This window comes from Mastigoproctus giganteus, chromosome 14, assembly GCF_048544385.1.
Source record: "Mastigoproctus giganteus isolate SK-2022 chromosome 14, ASM4854438v1, whole genome shotgun sequence".
NCBI lineage: Eukaryota > Metazoa > Arthropoda > Arachnida > Uropygi > Thelyphonidae > Mastigoproctus > Mastigoproctus giganteus.
In genome coordinates, this window is record NC_143588.1 from 60,350,770 (window position 1) to 60,375,431 (window position 24,662).

A 24,662-nucleotide genomic window follows, 5' to 3' on the forward strand; every position below is an offset into this window, starting at 1 on the left:
AGCTCTTGCGGAAGGCACAATGGATATAATCACCGTTCTTCACGCACTGAGTGGAAACAGCCCGAGCTCGAATCCCATCAAATTATGGTAAATTTTTATAGGCTTTTTTTTTTTTTTTTTTTTTTTCACCACAACGTGGCTGAATTAATCTCAGGCGAAGGTTGCATGGTCTTTTCTCCTGGAAACTCGAGTTTTTTCTAGTAAAAAAGGTAAATAGACCACAGAATACACACAGTTTTCACTCAGCTCTCGAGTTGCAAACCTTTTGCACCCCAGAAAAGCTGTATCACAGTGATGGCGTCTATACAATGAAATCTGCGCGCGCATGAAAACACTGTACTGCTGAACATAGGTACAGCATTGATGTTGGTTAATGATCACTGTAAATGGCAACTTTGTCTCGAGTCGCCACTGGTATCAAATCCGTTCCAGATACCTCTCAAGGCCAATTCGGCATAGGTTTGACGTTTTTAAATTGAAAAATTGTAATTCTTAAAATTATTTCAGAAGGAAATTATTTTGTATGCTTAGTTTTAAGTTCCCATTTTAGGTGTTCATTGTTTTATAGTTTGTTTTTGCATCCTTTTTTTTTTTAACATGGTATAAAATAAATGTCTTAGTATATTAGCTTAATTTATATGATTAAACCGGTATAAAATGCCGGTTTATCATATAATGGCACAAGCTTTCTAAAAAAGGCCCCTTGTTAAATCGACCATTTCGAAAAAAATAAAAAAATAATAAATAAATAATAATAATTCAAAACAGTTTTATTCATTCCTTTTGAAACAATGCAGTCCGACTGTCCTCTTTTTAATCTATTGATACTGTTATCATTACTGCCAGTGGTAAATGAGTTCGCATAAAAATATTCATCCGAGCACTAAACTGAAAAGTATAAAACATGCTCAGTTCCTAAAATTAATATCCGTTTCTTGCTGAGGTTCGGTTCATATAAGTTTAAGCAGGAGGCGTCCAACCCTTTTTTGGCTAGGGGGGGAGGGTCAAAACAGATGAAATTCTGGAAGTTGCGGGCCTCAAGAACAGTTCCTTACCGCTAATTATGCATTTTAAAAATAGGATTTAATTTCTGTTGATTATTTATATTTCGTTTAATTTTGTATATACAGGGTGTCTCAAAAATATTGGTACAAACGTTTAGGGGAGGTAGGTAATATCTAAAGGAATATGAATCGCATAGGAACCCATAACTGGAAACGTCACTGGAAAGTAGTAGCAGAGGCACAAGAAGCAGAAATGACACAAGACAGTAATTAGTGGCAAACATTTATTTGACATAATATTAACAATGGAGTACGAGATGGATGCATTTCATGATGTTACAACAGATGCTCGAAGGTTCCACCATTAGAGGCGATGCACACGTGACACCGACGCAGCATGGATTGGCGGACACGGTCGAACACACCTGGAGTTTCTTTGACAGTAGCAGCAGCGCAGACGAGTCTCGCCACGAGATCCATTTCCGTCTCCACAGGCGATTCATACACGATAGATTTGAGGCCCCCCCCCACAGAAAGAAATCAAGGCTCGATAAATCAGGTGAGCGTGGGGGCCAGGCAAAGGGTTCACCACGGTCAATCCATCAACCCACAAAACGGCTGTTCAAATGGTCACGAACACACCTTCCATAATGGGCAGACGCCTCGTCATGTTGAAACCAAATGTTGCGTCTCACATTTGCTAGAATATCGTCAAGTAACTCCGGTAGAACTTGTTCAAGAAAGATCCGATATTTAGCGGAGTTCATGCGGGATTGTAACAGGTATAGGCTGACTAAGCAGTCACCGACCATACCTGCCCACACATTTATTTCGAAGCGATGTTGTGCCGCATGGGGGAACACACCGTGTGGGTTGTCGTAAGCCCACACATGAGCATTGTGCTGATTGAATAAGCCTTCCCGAGTGAAATAAGCCTCATCCGTGAACAAAACATAGGCTAGAAAATTCAAGTCTTGAACACTTTCTTTGAGAAACCACTGCGCAAAAGCCACACGTGCAGGATGATCTTGGGGGAGCAGTAACTGAACCCTTTGGAGATGAAAGTGGTGTAAGGAAAGTCGTGCCAGACACGCTGTACACTGCAACGAGACACTCCTAAGGTAGAGGCAACGGCACGTGTACTTGTAGTAGGATTATTCTGAACGGCATTCAACACACTTTCTTCCATGGCTGGAGTTCGCGTCGAACGTGGTCTGCCCGCACTACTCCTGTTACCTCTAAATGATCCATAATTGCACAAATTTTGATGCACACCCGCAAACAAACGGTGGTCCAGTACATGTCTGTCTGGGAAGCGTTCTCCATAAATTCGTTGAGCAGCTCGTCCATTGCCCTCTGCTAATCCATACACTAGGTGCATGTCTGCCAGCTCACAGTTCGTATATCGTTGCATGCTCTTCGTGCGGCGACTACTGCTTGAATGAGTAAACCAGAAAATTTCCCTCTCGCGAACTGATGAACAGCGCCCTGTACCGACTTACGGTGACGTTTCCGGTTATGGGTTCCTATGCGATTCACATTCCTTTAGATGTTGCCTACCTCCCCTAAACGTTTGTACCAATATTTTTGAGACACCCTGTATAATAATTAAATACTTTATGTATTTAATTACTTTTTTTTATCCAGTACTTTTTTTACAAGACATTAATAACATTCTTATTACATGGTCGCAATAATAGTGTTAAATATTGAGGACGGTACATAATACATCATTAGAATACATCAAAACAGAAAAATATAATATTACTAAAACTGGATCTTTTCAAAATCAGTATGAGACTATATTTTTAATACGCCAATTTTCAGCTCCGGAAGGTCGGGGGGGGGGACATGCCACTTAAAGCTCTCTGCATGGCTGCAAAATTTGAATGAATGAATGAACACGCAGGTTGGGCACCCCTGCATATATGCATCTCAGAATTGATTGCAGAGTTTGATGTCCATGCAAGAACACGACATCCCATTAAACGTTTGACCATCAGAGAATATTGCGACGATGAGAGGAATGAAACTCTTTATCTTCTTTTCCCCCTCCTGTTTTATACATTTGGCAGTGGGTTTACAGCTGCTTCCACTATTCTTTCCCATTTTAATTACTGTAGCAATGGTAGCCATTGCTACAGTAATTAAAATGGGAAAGAATAGTGGAGACACTCCGAGGTCACTTTCTCTTCTCTGTGCGCCAAGATAGAAAGAAGCAAAAAAATAAAATAAAATAAATATTAACTCAACCCCGGAATTTCATACGCAAATCAGTTTATCGATTATATAAAAGGAATATACGATACGTGATAAATAAAGACTTGTTCACGAAAATATAGTAAACGCTATACTATAAACTGGTAGATACTTGATTTTTCTAGTATGTCAGTACCATTTAATTACCTCATAATTCAGCTCATCTATAAATTTGTGCATAAAATGATATGAATCAAAGAAAAAATAAATAAAGCTAAGAGAAAAACAGAATGGAAAAATATAGAATAAAATAATGAAAGTATAAAATTAAATAGCATTGATCATATTCATTTTCATGTAAAGATATATCAGTGATTAAATCGCTATGTAAATTTTGAATTCAAGAAGAAGAAACCGATCCATAAAATTTAATTTCATTCATTTCCTTCTTCGAAATATCTCCCGTCATCGACAGATTGCCTACATTATGAGGCTTAAGAGACGCTGGCGCCACTGTACACGCGATTATTAATCTTCTCCGTTTTAAAAAGCTTATTTTTGAAATTCAGGCAAATGACTTAGTTGTTTCGTGAATGCAGTACGGAATGAATAACGACTTTCGGAAATAAAAAGATATTCAGAGTTGAATGTGAACAGTGACAGAAACATTACCTAATCGCTTCTCATTTGCTTAATAACTATCTCTTGTTATAACTTATTTTTTTAGAGAATGAAAGGCATGCCTTTCGTGGAGAAAAGAATTGAAAGAGCAGTTGTAGTATTCCATATTATTCGAATTTCTGCAACGAAGTGTTTTTTATGTAGCAAGATGATGTGGTGACTTAGCAATCATAAAAATATCTGAATCATTTACTCGGCATCAGCAGAAGAGCTATTCTAATAAAGTGGCTTTTTAAACTTTCCGTCAGAGCGAACTAGTTTGTGAGAAGTCATTAACTGTGCGTTTATTATTTTTCAATGGTATAAATTTTAAATACGACTGTTTGTGTTCACGCATTGCATACTACCACCATTTTTATGTACATCTATGACAATTGCTGTACTTCTTACCAGAAGATGCCTTTTAAGAGCTCGATTCAAGTCAATAAATCTGTAAACTATTGGTCATCTTGGCATCGGCTCAGACACTGACGCCTGACTGGCGCCATATCCACTATCTTCGCCCAGAAACTGTCGATCGAAGGATAGTTACCGTTCATTAGGATGGGGAAGAGAGGCGGAAAAAAAAATTAAATTAATTTTTTTTTATGGAAGTGAATGAACTTGCAACTGAATGTGTGTTGTTTTTCTTATTTTCTTGAAATGTGATGCGATCCCAACTTCATTTTATTTCTCTTATTCAGAACAGGATGAAGGAAAAGATTTTTCTTAATGTTGTAAATCTTACTGAATTTTATAACCTCTTAAATAGAATACTGTGAATGTGCTGTAGACGTAATGAGACGTTAGAATAATTCTTGTCACGAAGTTCTCCAATGGGCTTAAAGAACTTCATGGAAAAGGAATTACAGACTATTATTATAATGGTAAAATGAACCGCTGTTTCGGTATTCTTTGGCTTATAAATTAATAAGACAGCTTCTTTTAGAAAAAAAAATTATAAAAAAATAAACTCCCCCATAATGTCAGTGTCTGAAACCCTGGCGTGTCCCCTCCTTCCCTTTTTTTCCCTAATATAATATTTGTCTGTAAATGTAATATAGCAAAAGAATTTATGCCCTACTGTATAATGTATTTATACCTTTTGTAGGTAAGAAGCGTTCTAACAAGTTACTTTAAAATGAAAGTTTATACTTTTAATTACAGGTATATTACTGCAACATATATCATTATTATGCCAATTCACGTTGATGTGATTCCTATGTTCTCATGAGATGGCAGCATCATCGAAACTGCTGTCATGGTGGTCGCGGCACTATTAATAATAGGTGGCATTAATGCTTCTTGTAGATGGTAGTAGTATTGATAGTAGTATAATGCAATACTGATTAATTCATTGCGAAGTGTTGCATTTGAAAGATCAATGTTATGGAGGGAGAAAAAAAAAAGGGAAAGTTTATTTTTTCAATAGACATATCGTCATGTATGTTGGTGTTGGGGAGAGGACTCAAAACTCCAATCCATGAACATTAGAGAAAAGAACCGCTACAAATGAGATGGTTTTTGATCACAGATGGTTCTGTGATTCTGTGCATATAAGGACAAAATCCTTGAACCCTGTAGACTTTTTAGGTGTGTAGTACCTCCCCCTTTGCCCACTTCTTTCTAATAGAGGAAACACTCCCATGAGGCGCAGCAAAACTGTAGAGAATTTCCTTCCAAGTGCGGATATTACATGATTACAGTAATTATTCTCTAGTCCCCCAGAGTCCAGTCCTATTTAAGCATGCATGAGAATCTTTGCACCTCTCCCGTTCAAGTGAATTTCATCCTTACAAAATAAATCCTTTCCGTTAACTGTAGCTGGCCAAACTGCAAAAAATTTTTTTCTTCCCATAAGCCTTGTAGAGCTCCTCAAGTATCGAGTTACTCCACAATCCATTCAGTCCCTCCTATCTTGTCTGGTAAGAACTTCAGAAACAATAACATTTTGACCTATCTGGAGGCATTTTTTCCAGAATGACTATATTCCTTAATCAAATTGTCATTTCGTTTCTGTTTTAAGTCACTAGTTTTCCCATGCATATCCATAAGCCCTTTAGTTCCCCCTAAGAACTGACAACTGATTAGTAACGTCATCAGTGTTAGTACCTGGTAGACATACATTGGTTCTATTCTGTTCCATTTTGTAATCTCGATTACAAAATGCATTCCCAGTTTCCCTAACAATTGAATCGCCCACTAAAATTAACCAAATCGGGCATCGGAAATGATCCATTTCCGATGCCCGATCTCTGTGAGTGCCCGTTGGCTTAGTACTAGTCATTTAAGTATTTACAATTCTCCCCTATCTGTCAGTCTTCACAACCACTACTCGCTATTTCAGACTCAATTTCGCCGATTAGTAGGCCACGTTTAAGCGTTAGTTTTCAGTTTTAGTGGTTAATTTTTTAAATGCCACATTCTTGTGTATAAATTTACTAGTCATATTTGATGAAGAAAATTGAATAGATTTTCTTTCAAACATCGAATAGGCATATCTGATTTAAAAAATCTTGAAGATTTATATAACGCACGTAATATGCCACATATAGACCTTCAAGAGGTGTACATTGTACAGTTTATTCATGATTATTTCCCGCTCCCCCAATATTCAAGTACTTTACAAAGTACATTTAAAAGTTAGCTATTCAAGGCTATCATCGAACAAGTAAAAATAAAGAGAAATTGGTCACTATTTATCAGTGGAAAAAAAACAGTGATTTCAGTAACGAAGTATGGAGTGGCCGGTTGTACATACCTTGATCTCCTTAAACATAAAGTAATACATGTTGACGTTTTCTGAAATCTTTTCTGCAGTCTGTTCCCGATAAATGGTAAAAGAAACACGTGTAAAAAGTACTTAGGATATTCTTAGCAGCAGTAGAAGAAAATGAGCTTGCCAAGAAAAACAAACCGTTACCTGGTCAAATGTCTTTGGAAAGTGTACTCATTAATTGTTGCCAATAAACAGGAGTAGTTTCTTCAAAGAAAATAAACATAGGAATAGAAAAAATTCCAATCCATAAATCAGATCTCTTTGGGTATACTGAACTCTCTTCGTTTTGACCTTAAAAAAAAAGAAAAAAAAAAAAGGCTTTTGCGCTTAAATGACTTCACTTCATTGGGAAAATACGTTTTGCTCATTACGCCCTCCACTAGTGAAATAAATACAGTGAGTCTTTTCTGTAACTTCCTTGATTATTGAAGTTGGCGTTAATAGTTCGCATAATTTGAGTTCTGTATTGTATACCTAATAATATAAAAAGAAAAAATGTATATTTTTTCTTATTTCTAATGATAAGATAAGAAGCGAAACTTCATTATTCTAACTTATTCGATTAATTCATTATTAATAATTCAAACTTTATAAGGGCATGAAACCTGAAAGCTGATTTATTTGGAACTTAAAATCTGTGCTACTACACGTGGCTACTGACGACAAACAGTTGCCTACCAGTGCTACATGAATTGTTATTGTTGTATAGAAACGTATCCGCCTGTTAATATACAAGAAGTATATATTTGCAATTTTATTGGCTGCTGCACTCCCATAACCCTTCCCTGCACAGTTGATTGATTTATTGGATACGCTTGGAATTTTTGGCGAATCAATTGCCTTTGTCATATTGTGCGAGTTCGTATGGTACTCTAGTTCATACAATTTTGTCGTCTCCAATTGTGCGCTCATCAGACCTTCCGAGATCCTTGAGAGAGACTGCTGTTTCGAGATTACTTGGATGAGTCTATTTTGGAAGTAGCTTCTAATAACTTGGAATAGTTGCTGAGAGCACTTGGCTTTGGTAAGACAGTTGAGAGCGCTCTCCCACCAGAGGGAATCGAAAGCTCCCTCGAAGTCAACGAATATGGCCAATTCATATTTAGCCCTCAAAGCTGATATGTGGTTAACTAAAGAGACCAAGGCATCTTCACAGGATTTTCCCTTCGTGAAGCCAAATTGGGATGGAGACATTAAGTTTTGACCTTCAATTAATTCTGCAACTCTGTGTGCTAACAATCTTTCAAATAGTTTGCCAAGGTTTGCCAAAAGAGAAATGGGTCTGTATGCTTTGGGATCAGATTTATTTTTATCAGGCTTGTGAATAATTTTGATCAAGAGGATGCCCCCAGGGATGGATCAGTTCGGGACCCCTCTTCTGGAACATAGTTTTGGACAGCTGGCTCATGCAAAAACCTGACAATATCTCTGTCTTCGCCTACACTGATGATTTGGTTCTTCTAATTCCAGGTCGATTGCTTCTTCAACTAGAACAATCAGCCAATATAACTCTTTCTGAGCTAATCAAGTGGTCAAGTATAAAACTGCGAATATCTGCCCCAAAAACAAAACTGATGGTTTTTAAGGGCAAGTTAGATTGCAGAAGACCTCCTAATATAAAGATAGACGGTAATTTTGTGTGTGTGTCTGTGTGTGTGTGTAGGGGGGTGGCTCCTAGGATTTGGCTCGTCTCCACCTTTGTACTCTGTTATGGTGCAGAAACTCTGCATAATGGGCCTGAAAAGTGTCAGTGTATGTGTGCAATATTAATGTGTGTTGTTTTGTTTGTGTCAGGCTATTAACCCACCAGGGTGCAGCCAACGTATGGGCGGGTGCAGCCTGGTGCCATCCCTAGCACCGGGCCTGGGTCAACAGTCATCCTGTACCGGTGCAATTACCACCGAAAATCTCGCACCCGCCAGAACTAGTGCAATACTGGCAGGTGCTGATAGATGGTAAGCAGATCCCTTTTGTACCTGAATTAAAACATCTTGGCGTAATTTTAGATGACAGTTTAACTTTCTCCTCTCATATTAATCACCTCGCCTCGAAGATTAAGAAGTTCACTGCAGCAATTATCCGCATTTCCAAATCAGACTGGGGACTAAATAAGAAGACTCTCTTACTATATTATACAGCAGTATTCGTACCAATAACAACATATGTTTCGGGAGTCTGGTTTCGTAGAGCCGTTAATGTTAAACTCCGTTCCAAGCTCATCTCCATTCAACGGATTATGCTGCTTGCCATGCTCCGGGCCTGCAGGACAGTGTCCTCTGCTTCTCTGCAGATCCTTGCTGGAGTCTTACCGCTAGATCTGCATGTCATCTTCAAATGACTATGCTATCTTCTAAAGCACAGAGTTCCTGGCGAGATTCTCGGCATCTCATGCAAACTAACTTCTAACATCAAAGACGAGAAACGGAGAATCTGGAATGAACTTATCAGTGTGTGGCAATCACGATGGGATTCTAGTACTACTGGTCAAGTCACCCGCTCTTTTGTTCCTACAGTTACCTTCCCTCTCAGCAAGAACGTCCGCCAATAGTTTTCTCCCAGCTTAACAACATCATATATATACTTACTGGGGACGGCTCCATCAACTCCAAACTATTTCAGTTTGGCTTGTCTGACACCAATCTCTGCTTGTGTGGTGTTGAGGAAACCTGGACGCACATTGTGTATCGCTGCAGCCTGTACCACGACGACAGATCTACACTACAAGCTGCTGTCAGCAACTTCTCTGAAGGAAATGAAGTGGCACTGACTGAAAATTCTCAATCGTTCTTAGCTCTACAACAATTTTCCTCTGCTGTTTTCAACAAAAGAAAGCGACTCTTCTCGAGCCTATCATCATCTTAACAGCAAGAAACCAACCCAACACCTGCAGTGTCTATCGATATTTCTTAAAACTGATATCAACTGACACCTCTTTTTTTTTTTTTTTTTTTTTTCCTTAGCTGGTACCCCAGTTTGGGCAGCTGTGGGTATGGGATTAGCTAGCACCCATTGGTATAGCACTATCTCCAGTGGGTACGGTTTTCTTTCTTCCTAGGACAGGAAAAGACTGCTGTCTTGTGGTTCCTGTGCCACAATTTATACTTCTGATTAGTTGCGTGATGTGATTTGCTGTGTGGACATGTTACATGTTCATTTCACTCATGAGATTGTACTTAACATGATTCTATGTATATCATTGTACATAATATGTATGTACATAGCGGATTTGCCAGTTTCTGGCTAGGGCCGCTTGTTGTTTTGTTAATAAAGAAAAAAAGCCCTTCCGAGATTTTCAACCGGAAAATCGGACTGAAAATCTCGAAGAAACTTACTGGAGAGGGAACCCTGCTTTCTCCTTCTAAAATCAGCTGAGTACAGCATCAATTAAAGAGTCTTCTAAGAATTTTTCCAGTCTTCTACAGAATTCGAACCCATATCCCCTCGAAACCACTATTTGTTCGTCACAGACTGTACACATACTTACACATATATTATTCATGCCTGAATAATATAGTTCAAAAGTCATCGCTAACCGTTCTGCCACAGCAGTGGTCAACATGTATCATTTTTTATTAAAAATATTTGTTTTAATTAAAAGAGAATTTGATCTCATCTGCTGCATTTCATGAGAAAATAGCTCTGAGGAAGAAAAACAAAAGGATAAATTGTGTCAAATTCGTCCAGAAAAATCCAAGAAAAATACTCAAATTAAATATGTAAATATAAAGCTTGAAAAAAGATTATAGTATTACTATTGAAAATCAGAAATTTCATACATAAGTAAACACAGGAGTAAGAAAAAAAGCAGAAACTTAGTTAATGGAGTGAAAGTAAATTTATCCGAGTGAAATCAATTAGTATTATTAGTATACAAGATCGTTTGTCATGCCATAAAGCGAATCTCTCCCCCGCACCTTATGCGAAATATCCCAGTTCTTTGTTTGTCCCACAAACGTTTGCAAAAGACAGAATTGAAATAGGCGTAGAGGCGGTTCTAGTGAGCTATAAAAAGTGAGTTTTATAGTTCCTCTATCTTTGACTATACATATGCATTAGCATCCAGAGCAATCTACTAAGATGGCGTAGCTCAATGTGAATCACACACATACGAGTCTCTCCCCTCACATTTGGGGATGATGTCACTAGCGGTCACACTTGAGTGATCGTACGAGCCCAGTAAAGGGTCGAGGTCAAAGGCGACATCCGTGGATGACAGGGAATGAACAATTTCCATGTGAAAGACTTGGAAGTTGGTGCACTTAGTTTCTATCTCCATCCGTTATGGGATATTTAGGTGATGCAGTATCGCAGAAGATGAATGGACCATCCTGCGAAGCAATACTGAAGAAAGATGTAGCATCCAGCACTCTCTCATCCTGTTTCTATGGCAATTTACAATAAAGCTTCGGAAGTTACTCTTCGTCTTTACGCCACGGTGAACATAGAGAGAGACAGGCAGATAGAGATAGACAGGGAGATGACAGAGAAATCTAAGTGATCGGATGAAGAGCATGTATAACGTTACTAATCGAAAACTTTGGAAATAACAAAAGTGATGAAATTCGAAGAAGTTGCAGAATATACTAGAAAGATCAGATTAAATAGAATGGGAAAAGGAAAAATAGATTGAAAGATAACAGAATAATAAAAAAAGAACACGTGTCATATTTCCTGTCGGGCCTTATGGCCAGATAGGATGTAGGACTCATCTTGGGGGGAACTCCACTCCCTCTGCCTGAGATCGTCTAGCTACATCCTTGATTGAAGAGGCCTTTAGGAATTCCTCCAGTCTCCGATGGAATTCGAGCCCAGACCTCTCCAAATGAGTGACAGATCGTGAAACCGCTATACTGTAACGAAGGAGATTACAGTCGAGTTAGCTCCTCTATCTATATGAGAGCTTATGACTATAGGAGGGAGACAAAAAACAACAACAACCAGAAGCCTCAAGGTTCACTTGGCCTTTTCTTCCATAGCGTTAATACGATAGTGAAAGCTAAGTAGTTGCTATTTCTTTTGCTGCACCCCTGAAAGAAACCTAAGTGTGAATTGTGGCCAGTGTGAAGTCAATTTTTTTGTTTGAGAGATTAAAAAACCACCGAAATACTCATACAAAGCGGATGAAAAGAGGTTTTTTGAATACCTCTAACAACTGGGACGAAATAACGCTTTTCCCATCCCTAGAAAAGGTCTCAATGTGATCGACGGAATAATACTGCTATACGTATATTTTTAAGCACTCAAACCAACTTTCAGTATTCCAAAGATTGTTTGCTTGTATAATTTTACATAGAGATTGTTTTATTGTCTGTAAATCTTGCACACCGGTGAACAGTATTTGACCCACAGTCATAAATAATAGTATATTTTTCTCTTCGATCATTTTAAATAACAGCACGGTACGGAAACGTTAAGAAAATGTTTTGTTTTACACTCTCATCCTTGTCTCACCGTAGTGCAGTTAAATTATATTGCTGCTCTCTCACGCTTTTCCACAAGCGTAAGAGAGCAGCAATATAATGGAAAAGCCCTGCATTCGATTTCCGTCGCCGGCTGTAGCTGAGAAATAGTTTCTCTCATTGGGACGGGAGGAAATTTTTGGACATTTTCCACACCATGATCAAATTAATCGATCTAGGGCAAGAGTTGCATGGTTTTTAATCCCGGGTATTCATCCCTCAAAACTGGCAAATACACCATAGAATATATGCAGTCTAACTTAAACAGTATGCTAACGTTTGATGGCTTTAATCGACTCTGCGAGTTGTATGTTGTGTGCATCTGAGTGCCTTTTGCAAATTCAGTGTGGTGCGGGCTTCAGTAGATGTATCGCGAGCTTAAAAATCCTTGTGCATCATGTCTCAGACCATTGCTTTTCAACCCTTTTGCAACCCCCCCCCCTTTTGACGAATCATAATATATTAAAAGCAGCAAAATATACGTGTACAAATTAAATTAAAAATCATTAACAAAACGCCTTTCAGATTTTTCCAGAGAGCGCTCAGAATTCCTTAGAGCACAGATTGAAAACTTACATTAGACCAGCCTTTCCCAACCGGCGGTTGGTGAACCTTTGGGAGTTCTCTAGAATAATTTGGTAGTTTATGAATTTTTTTAATTATCTTGATTGTGCAGTTCTTACTGCTATTTCAGTTTCTGTCTAACATTTATTAAAATATTTACGAAAGGAAATAGGAATTATTAGCATTTTATGAGGAAACAAGGCTGTACATTTTAACTCCTTCCTCTCCCATTCAAGATTTGAGGATACATTGAGCTTGTTTGAAGTACTGTACACCTGCATAAAATCCGTTACAGATAATCGCGGTAATGCAGTCTACAGTTTTATCGTCGTTCATTAATTTCAAACTAACGTATTAAGCGCCTTACTAGTACTGGACTTCCTTCTATGCAGAATTAAATTTTATTGATTTTGGTATGTAAGTACAGTATAAATAATTTGTTTTTGTGTTTGTAATGGACCACTGGTTAAAAACGGTAGCAGCCTTAGCTACCGCGAGACCCCAAGAAAAATAATAGTGTGCGAACGCTTCTTTGGAGGTAGCGTATCTCGACATATTTTTATATAAAAAAAAAAAATTTCCACAAACTACCTGACTGCACTAGTGATCAGAAAATTTTCTAGGAGCAGAGCGGACGGTTCTTTTTTTTTTTATTTTAGTGTAATATACAGGATAAGATGTTTGTATCTCATGAGCAAAGTGAGTACACACATTAGAAAACAAAACATGTATTGTAAAAAATAAATACTAAGAATATTATATATATACTGTATAAATACAGATAAAATGGTTAATTATCATAGTTAAATATCAAATGTACTTCATTTAAATTTTCAGTGATAAACAATCGTTAACTAGACCATAGTGCTATTCTTACTAATTGAAATCTGTCATATTCCATTCTCAGAGCTTCTTCCACCATCTATTATTCTCTTTTTTTTTTTTTTTTTTTTTGTTATTGTTTATCTCTAAAGGTACTTTCACTATTACAAACAAAGATTCCCATTAATTTAATATCTTAAAACTTCCAAAGAACTCTCTAATCTTTTTAACAATGTACAATTATTCCTTTATTTCTTTTAATTCCTTTTAGTCTTGCACTGCTTCATCAACTACTCATCATTTTCTTAGCTCATATTACTTCATTCCTTGATTCTTTCATAAATGTTATGAAATAAATAAATGAATAAATAAATAAATTATTCATCATTTCATAAATGTTATGAAATGAATAAATAAATAAATTATTCATCATTTCATCATAAATGTTATGAAATAATCTTTCATAAATGTTGTGATTACTATAGGAATTTCATTCCTATGGCAATCGTAACATTTTCATTATATTATTCACACTCCAGTATTTTTAACAGATTTGATAATAGAGAGCTATTAAGTGCTCGATAATTCCTATATTCTATTATATTATGAAACAAGGGGAGTTTGTTGTAAAAGAAGCTTCCTATATCTAAAATAAAGGTAATCCCTGTTGTTTCATAATAGTATTTTTCACGTAACACGTAGCTTTGGCCAGTTCTGTTCCTAATTTAATAAAGTTCTGAAAATTCCTGATCTGGGGATTTATTTCTGTGTCCTTCCAGAGCCTTTTCTGGAAAGACATCAGCTATTCTGTGATCCACTCTCCAGCTGAACTATGCCTTTCCTTTTTCTCTTCATGATGAAATTAAGAAATCTTTATTGCAATAATAATAATAATACACTAGGGGACTTCGCCCAACCACGCGCACACTTTTCTATGTAAAATGTAGAGGTATACTGAGTAAGTCAGATCTTTTCTGCGTAAAAGACACACCTGTTGAAACGCACTGGTTTAAATCTAATCTAATCAGGAAATGACCAATGTAATTATTTACCTGTGTATTTGTAGTGCGCGGCATTCTCAAGGTTGAATAAATATCATGGTACACTCCAGAATGGTGTACACCCTACAACATGGCGGCAAGCAAAACAGTGGGAAAGCAGTGATTGGCAGATATCACTGCTTTCCCCACCCACTGTCCTCCTAGGTTGATATGCCTATGGTGTTTTTCCCCACATTTGCCGCTGTTTTAAATCGGGAACTCGTTTTCCCATTTTAAAACAGCGGGATGGAAGGATAAACACTCTACCTAAGCTAAGCCCCCCATCTCGACGGCACAAAACAATTAGAAAATGGAGGGGTCTTCACCTGTCAATTATTGCCGTCTTCCTCGCTTTCATCGAAGCACCCACTCCCCGACTTATGTAAGGGTTGCGTTCCGCGGAACTCTACGTAAGTTGAAATTTCCCTAAATGTTTATGCAACACTCGAAACTGTGCGCGCTGAATTTCATTGAAGAAAAAAAAAGAAATGTTCTACGAACTGTAAATAGAATTATTTTTTCATTTCATGGGCAGGAAATATAAAAGTGTACAAAATTACAAAAATTTTAAAATTATAAAACTACAAAGAGACAGAGGAAATAGGCATAACGGCAGCAAGTTTTACCTTTCGAGCATCGTTGCTAGAATTAACTCTCCAGCTGATAAGCACTGCGGAAGGTTGAGGGCTGTGGAGATTTAGAAGGGTTTTTTTCCAACACATCACAAAATTTCTCTGCAGCTGCAGAATCGGCACTGACGACTTCACCGCATACTTTAATGCTTTGAAGCAGCGCGATGCTTGAACCTATTAAACCACACGTTGCTTGCCACAAACTTGGCTTGGGGTCGCGCCGTACTTATCCTTAATATCTTCATAAATACTTGTTGCTTTTGCTTCTGAATCTGATTTTCCATTCATATTATTAATAGCTTTTCCATCTTCGACATAGCACCTGAACGCTGTTTTGTGATCACTGTTGATCTTAAATGCGTTGATCCTTTAACTTGTTTCTGTTTATATGCGCACTGTCCCTTAAAATATTATTCACTGTTCAAGCAGCGAGACTTAATTTCGTGCAATAGATGACAAACTTTGTCCTGCTTCGTACTTCTTAATTAATCATCTTCATTTCTAAATCAATTGTTTCGTTTCCTAACACTGCCAGCCCTTGCACTTTCCGTTGGTCCCTTTCCCTTCTCCATTGTAATAAGTAAATAGGAATGAAGAGAAGATTCTGAAAATTTATTTATGTTTTTTTTATGATTGAAGATTTCAGTGAAGGGGAACTCATTTCACCATAATACCGTAACGTAAAAACCACAGAATTCTAGTTATCGGCATTATCGCAAATGCAGTAAGATCGAATTTACTACCCGTTTATAATAGGTTGTGCTAACAGAAAAGCCCAATAAACCGGAAAGTGGAAATTATTTTTATTGTTTTATGGTAGTGACCTCTATAAATGTGTTTTAGAAAAATATCACAAAGGCGTTCAAAATTGATTCTTTTAACGGAACATATGATAACGATGAAAGTGTAATGCAATTTCCATTATAAAAATGACCTTTTAGAGAGATAAAGTTTAGTTATATAGCGAAAATTTCAACTTCTGAGGTCTGGGAACGAATTACCAAATAAAACAATGTGTTATTGGGTTCGCATTACGATCAGTGCCGGATTAAAGCATCTGGAGGCCCTGGGCTAGGAGACCTTGGGAGGCCCAAAATTAATAGCATCTGATCATGAGAAACAAAACCTCTTTATCTACTCAATGAAAGTAGAACATTGCTGAAATTTTAGCATTGATAAAAAGATTGTTTATAAAATTATAACCTTTGATAAGTTTACAAAAGTATGGAATTAATGAAGACGTTCACACAGAACGTTCATAGGGGAATCATAGCTATGTTATAACATTACACTATATACAAAGTCAGAACAGTTTCTTTCGAACTTTTTTCGGATGCAAACTTATCAATTATATCATTAAAATGAGTACGTCGCAGTTTATCATTTTCTATGCAGAGAATGCTTAGATCAGACAACCGACCTTAGGACATTGCTGACCCTAGATCATTCTTTATCCTTTTAGTATAAAAAAATTATCTTTCGCTAGTACAGTTAGTAACCATTAAACACAGGAACAATCTGAAAACTGTTTCCACATTTGAAAAAGCTATCCGAATTTTCTCCTGGAATATTATTTGATACATATCTTGGTGGCTGAAATTTTCTTTTTCAGGGTGACCTTGTTTTTTTACAGGTGGAAGTGCAAGAGTTCATCGACTAGAGTAAGGTCAACACCCTTTGGATACTATTGCATCAACATCTCGACGCCATTGTGAATCTGTTCCTTGGTTGCTTGCAGGTTCACCAAAAATGAAAAATTGCCAACTACACTCCTATACACTGTTGCACTTCTGTCTATATTGGCTTCAAGAGCATCCATGACAGGGATAAATGAATTTACCCTAAACTTGTCTCTTGGAGAAAGTTCGTCTAAGGCTTCGGGTGCTGTCCCATCATCGTTTTATTTTTTTTCGTACTCTCTGCCTTCTTTTGACAGTTTTGTACTCTAAATCCGGTAGAGTAAATTTTGCTTGCTGTTCAATTTCATCAAAATTAGCCCGAATGTTTGATACGAACTGCAGTAGTGAGCTGTAAATATTTACACATGTGCTCAATGAAATTTGCGAACTTTGGAGTGTCTTGTTACCTTTATGAAATTGATCTAGCAAATGTTTACAAAGGTGAAGCATGAAAATGAATTCAAATTCTTCCATTTTCTGCAGAAGATTTTCAGCCTGCCGTCTAGTATCTCCTTTTTCAGTTTCATCACAGTAAATATGACTGAGGGCTTCAACAATGTTACCATAACTTTCGCTCATAGCAGCAGTAGCTTTGGCGTGAGCCTCTCATCTTGTGTCTGATAAATGTTTAGGAATTTTTGACTCGGGAGGCAAGAAATTTTTTGGCACTGCCCATCTTTTTGTAGAAGCTGAGAAAAAATAAAGCTCATTTATTGTGCCAAAAAAATTCACTGCATCCAGGCACGAGTCAACTGCGGTTCGTCCAGCTAGATTTAGGGAATGTCCAGCGCATGGAATAAACTCTGCAGACTTGTTCCTTACCAGAATTTTTTGTTGAACGCCGTTATACTTCCCAGCCATGGCTGCATTGTCATATGATTGTCCTCTACATTTACTGAAATCTATTTCAAGTTCACTGAAGTAGTTCAGTATCAGCTCAGCCATGCTTTCACCGGTGTGATCTTTCAGTTAAAAAAAACTCAGAAAGCGTTCAACTGGTAATCCATCACTAGGAGAAACATATGTAACAATGACAGTAAGTTAATCAACATGGGAAACATCAGGGGTTGAATCGACTAATAAACAAAAATAACCTGCTTGTTTGATGTCGTTCAGTATTGATTCTCGAACTTTATTAGCCATCAACTGGATAACCTCTTCACATGTGGTTTTGGATAAGTACGATGGCTGAGCAGAGCCGTTACCTCCATATTGATTTATGTGAGCATACAGGTAGGGATCAAATTTGTCAATTAATTCAAGCAATCCAAGGAAGTTACCATTGTTTGGTGAACCAAATGTTTCATCATCTCCCCTAAATGCCAAGCCACTTTCTGCTAAAAGGGAAATCACTGCAAAAACTCGCTGAAGCACATGCCTCCAGTAATCCTGCTCTGCGTTGATTTGCTCTTCGAGTTTTGGTGCGAGCGTTTAAACACGCTTTCTTGTTAAGTATGTTAGCATATAGTTCATATGATTTTTAGAGTTCCGTGGGTTTGAAAAGATAAGCGTGATGCCAAACGTCGAATCCAGTAGAAGCTAAAGCTGTAGTTTAGTTAGTTTGGCTAGAGAAAAGTTTGCACACAAAACAGTAGACTTTTCCTTTTGTGGGAGAATACACTAGCCATTCTCGAGGGTAGGTTTCTCCATTTACTTTGGTGGAATGGAATAAATTCTTTGAGCAGAATCGGGCTTCGTTTTTGTATGTTCTCTTCGAATTGGTAAAAGGTCCATCCCAGTGCTGTCATTCCAATGGACCTTTCTCAATCCAGAATGATATTTCCTCGGTATTCAATGTGGTCCATAAACCTACGTCATTGTCTCTGAAATCATTAGTAGCATGAACAGTTGGTATTTTTTTGTCTGCAATGCCAGGGTTTTCGCTGAGATCATTTGCTTTGTTTTCCAAGTATTTAAGACGGTAATGAGCTTGAACTGCTTTTTTTGGTGTAACTATCTCGTGGCATGTTCCTTCAGCGTCTTGTGTTAATTCTTTGGCTGTAGGTCTTGTCACTTCAGTGTCACTTTTTCCAGAAGTTTATGTACTTGTAGTGGTAGTTACTCACAACAATTCTCCTTGAAGTTCTTGGGAGGGAGGCTATGTTCTGTATGTAAATTGGTTGTTCTTCAGTCTGCTCTACTTGATTTTCTTCTGTTTGTAAACACGAATGTTCTGTATCTGAGGGATTATGTAGGGCTGTTTTGTCTGCTGTACAACGCCATATGACGTGATTCGCTTTAAACGCTTGAGTATTTCCTTCTGTTCTTTTTGTCGCTTTCGTTTACTAGCACCACTGTCATATGGCTTACTCATTATTTTCACAAAAAGTCAAAATTAAATATTATTGTGATTCACAGTGATATAAAAGAATCCTCACTTGTTCTCAAAACGCACGCTGTAATGATAGTGACCTGAACACTTGTATTGCTTCATAGCTGACTTTATCATTTGATTCAGAGTAACTTTAAAGCCTCCACGAACTTTACTAAACAGTAAGTACGCACTTGTATAACTGTTATACAGTCATAGACTCCTGTATCACGTGTTTAATGTTATTAAGCAACTGGGCCTAGATAGGATTCAAGGGCGAGTGCGTTCGGCACTCCCATCAATGTGTTCCTGAATTTTGGATTTGTGCTTACACATTATTTTGGCCTAGGTACACCCCTGGTTTTTATCGGTACAAATGAAACAAATCAATGGCATATTTTTTTTTTTTTTTTTTTTTTTTTGGCAGGAGGCTGAGCCTCCCCTAGATTATGAGGCCCTGGACTGCAGCCCGCTCAGCCCATAAGTAAATCCGGCACTGATTACGATATTTTCACGATATCTCCATTTATTCCTACGGGACAAAATACGTTTCCAAGATTTTTTTAAGTTTGCACCAGCCGGCAAAAGCTTACGTGAAGGCGAATTTCCGTAAGTCGAGTATTACGTAAGCCGGGGAGTGTCTGTACCTGCCAGTGTATTTCAGCCAATGTCACTATGTAATTATTTACCTGAGTTTACATATGTCACTTAGGAAAAGGCCTTTTGCTTCGGGTTCCATAATACATGAGGAATATTGTTGCATCCGAAAGAGCAGGACTAAAATATTTAACTGAAATATTTAAACTATACAAATATTTAAAATATTTACAAAATACTAAACCACAGTATTTACAAATATACAATATTCATTAATATACAAAGAACGTTACAATGGAACATCAAATATTAGACAGTGAATCACCTGCACGAGGTTGATGAACGTTATGGAGGCAGTTGCCAATAATTAATTGCATGTGTAGTGATGTAATTACCTCGCCCTCTTCTCCCATTGGCTCGAATAAATATCACTAGGAGGAAAACTTTTTTAATGTATAGATACAATATAATGAATAGAGAATATTGATAAATCGAAAGATAAGGAAATACATATGTGGCGCATGAAATATTTTCCTTCAGCCCTCCCTTTGAAATTCCACACCCTTTTCAATTACATCTCTCTCTCTCTCTTCCAGACAAAATATATAATCTAATTCATTACCAGCTGGCACGCTTACTACACTACATCACTCCTGCAGCATAACGATTTCCGCAATTTTAATAATTACGACTGCAGTTATTAAAATTGTAGTCGTATTTATTGGCATGAAGCGAAACGAAACCCAACGAAACTCTCTCTCTCTCTCTCTCACCTGTTTTCCTTCAGCCCTTCCACTGGAAGTGTCTTTGAAACTAAATTCCAATGCCCTACCCAATCCACCCTAAGTGGCAGCGTTCTAGGGACACATTAAAATGTCCGGCTGCCTAGCATCCTTAAATGCTTTTTAAAGTTCTCCAGTCTTTCTGCCTTTAGTCTAAGTCTTCCCTCCTTTAAGATTTTAAAGTTCTCAGCTCCATCTTTTGTTAGTTGTTTATTTCGGAAACTTCATCCTAACGTTACTTTCCCATACCTGCCCATACCATACCGTGTTTCTCTTATTCATTAAGTACAATACAACCAACCCTTTTCTTATTTTTATAGATATACACACACATGTGTACAACAATTAATACTTGTAAAAGTATATGTCTTACGGTATATTTCATGTACAGTGTATTATTCTTATTTACGTGCCTTGCCCCTTAGCTTTTGTCAAACTCCTGGTAGTGGCGATTACATATTGAAATCACATCTACACAACACAGTACAATCTAGATTTTTCTTTTCCTTCAGTGACGGGCGGTCGTCCTTCAATGAGTGCACCAAGTGACTCATCAGCTGATTAAATTTTTAGAAACATTTTTGGGCTGTGCGTTCATCCACTGTATCTAGGTGGTAGATGACACTCATCAAACGGTGCAATACCACCACTTTGCTTATTGGAGGCTTGAAGTGGTAGAACCCATGTTTAGTCTCCAGAGTTAAGTTCCGGTCGACCCTTCCCCATCTCTTCCATCATACAGTATGACCGATGACTTTTGAGGGTATGATGGACATCATGGCGAGATCCAATCTTCCTTACATCTCGAGGGTACAGCTCTAAAGTGGTATTCGCAGGCCGGCCGCTAGTTAGTACACCTGACCGAATCTATGGACCAATCAGATTCATCCCCTTCCTTTTAGAGTTTATATAAGTAAATAAATCCTTGCCGTTTTTCTTAGAATCCTTTGCCAAAGATTTCTCGTGATCTGCCTTCGCCTGCCTAACCTCCTTTGTGACTTGATTACAGATTAGCTTATATCTGTCATAGGCTTCTGTGTCGCCGGATAATTTATATGCATCCTATGCATTTTTCTTCTCTGTCACGAGTCTCATTAGTTCATTTTACAACCATCTAGGCCTACACCTTGAACAATATTTCTTAATAAGCTCCTGGCTGTGATGGGTACATTATTGTATCTTTAGTGTACAATGAAGATTTTCTATTATGAAACTTTTAGTAGCTTCCACGATTAATTCCTTGAATGCTTCCCACTTAGAATTTGCTGTTGGTGACATCATCAGTTGATCCCACTGTACAGAATTTAAAAACTGTCTGAGACCACAGTAGTCACCTTTACGGAAGCAAAAACACTTTCCTTTACCCCTGATGGTAATTATATCTTTAAGTAAATCCCACATCAGTACACTGTGATCACTGCCACCTAGTGGTTCCTTTACCTGCAAATTCTTAATACACGAATGATTACTGCTGATAACTAGATAAAGAGTATTACCCTCTCTGGTTTCCTCCCGAACATGCTACTGCTGCAGAAAACAATCATCCAATAAATCCACAAAAGTCTTACTAGTGTGCGAGTGATCAATCCACAAGTTCCAGTCAATATCTGGGAAATTAAAATCCCCCGTTATAAGACATTCTGATTTACTAGCGCACTCTCTGTGTATAATTGTTCATTGTATTCATTCGAGTCATTTGGCTTATAACATACTCCTACTCTTTATTTTTGCTTTCGCAGTGCTTATGTCACACCATACTGACTCAACAGTTCATCTATATCAACTGGATGCACTTCTTTTGATTTTATGTTTTCTTAATTAACAGCATAACCCCTCCTCCCTTTCTATCCTTTCTGTACATATTGTACTTCCCAAATTCCAATTCTGCATTCCTAATATCTGTGTGACACCACGTCTCTGATATCCCAACAATATCCGCCTTTGATGTCTTGACCAACACTTCAAATTCATCAAATTTATTTACTATACTTCTAGCATTGGTATGCATGCAAGTATACATGCACCTATTCTTATTCTTAGTTGGGAAGTAAGATGGCCGCCGTGCAACAGAATGCGCAATATGTGTTGTGGTACGCTGAATTTAAATCTGTCATAACAGTGTAACATCAATACCGACGTCGGTATTCTATTGCACGATGGCCATCTTACCGACACTGACTGAGGCGGTGCGCGTAGGAGTCATTCTGTGCATACTCACGGCGCAGCCAAGGTCAATGTTGAGGTGTCAAATAAAACTTAGTGAGTTACCACATTGTTTGCTGTTACGATCACAGCAATCAATCAAATATTTCCGAAGATAATTAAAAGGGAAATCACGGACACCTTTTTCGATGAACCTGTATTTAAAAATTAAGTTAAAACGCATTCTGATGGGCACTGCTGATTTACAACTTTTCTAGCATATTTGTTGTAACTAATGAAGGCATCGGATTATCAGAACAAATCAAAACCGGTATACAGTTTCTGAATGTGTTGGATAAACTTTTGAAAAAATAAAATAAAATTTAATGTTGTTTTTGTTGCTAAATATTAGCGTCTGTATTGTTAATATTTTAAAGTTCCGAGTACTACTGTAACACTACTATGTGCGAACTGTTTGAATTAATTGCACCAAAAATGGGTTTGTTTCTTGGACATGACTGTTGAACCATGCGCAGCTCCGTTCCACAGTTGCTGAGGAATTTCTGCTGGCTAAGTTCCTCTAGCAAGCAGAAATCAGATACTGCGCTCATGTCTTCATTCGGTTTGATCATCTGATGTTAACAAAAGTTTACTGCCGGTAAATAGTCGATCGTGATCAGTTGGTAGCTCTCAAACATGATTTGGCCAGTCGTGTTGCTTAGGGATAAAAACAGAAATCAACAAATGAATGAGAGGAACTACCTCGATGCTGACATTCTCCATTATTCAAATGGCTTTAAAAGTAACTTAAATGAATTCTCTACACTCGAAGAAAAAATCGATGATTCAATGCACCCGGAATCAAAGGTCTAAGAGCTCCAAACCCGAACCCCAAAATACAGACCTTCCTTTGATTCCGGGAACGTTGAATCATCGATTTTTCCTTCGGGTGTTGAAAATTCATTTAAGTTATATTTAAGTCAGTTTGAATAACATTTTAATAACGGAAAGTGTCGGCATCGAAGCGTTCTATAATTCATTATTGATGTAATTCCTCTCATTCATTTGTTAATTGATATATAACGTAGAGCATATTGAGCCTTGCTGCTCTGGCATATATTAATTATAACAGAAAATAAAAAAGTATATTATAATAATATTCTGAGGAACACCGATACCAGAAATCTCATGAGTTACTTGTCGGATTTAGTTTTAAGTTTACTTTAAAATTTTTATACCTACATAATATGCTTTTTAAAATAACGAATGGTAATAATTTTGCAACCAATATATTTTATTTAAGATAAGGATACACTCGTAAAAAAAATTGCGACAGGTCGATCTCGAGACCTTGTTTATTTTTAAAGTACTGTAGCTCATTTGGTGGAAATGGTTGCCAGCCTCTTGTGTTTAGCTTTCTGTAACAAGAAGAAAAGAAAGGTTACGTACGTACGTGCCTTTATTCATGCTACCTTTCACTACTGGAGAAGACATGGTTTCTCTCCCCAAATATCAAATCTGATTGAGGTGTATAAGGGCTTTAATGGGTTGAGCTGGCTCAATTCAATTGGATTCTTCCTCTTGCTCAGATTACGAACCTGAGGTGGGGGGGGGGGCATAAATTCAAATTGAGGAAAGACAGTTATAGAATAGATGTTTGGAAATTTGCCTTTAGCCAGCGGTAGTTGATTGCTAGAACAAACTTCCATCTGTCGTTGTGGAAGTTGATAGCTTAAACAAATTCAAGGAGGAACTGGACAAACGTTTAGAGGGATTGGATGTGTGTGAAATGGGTGGGTTTTTTTGCTGATGCTACATAAGTTTGCTTTCTTGCATCACAAGCCTCTACCTCTACGTCGCTTTTGTTTTTATCTATGTATTAAATCTGTTTTGAGCACTGTTAAAATGCATAGCTCGCCATAGAGTCTCTCTCTCTCTCTCTCTCTCTCTCTCTCTCTCTCTCTCTCTCTGTGTAGCAGTAAGGAGTGATAG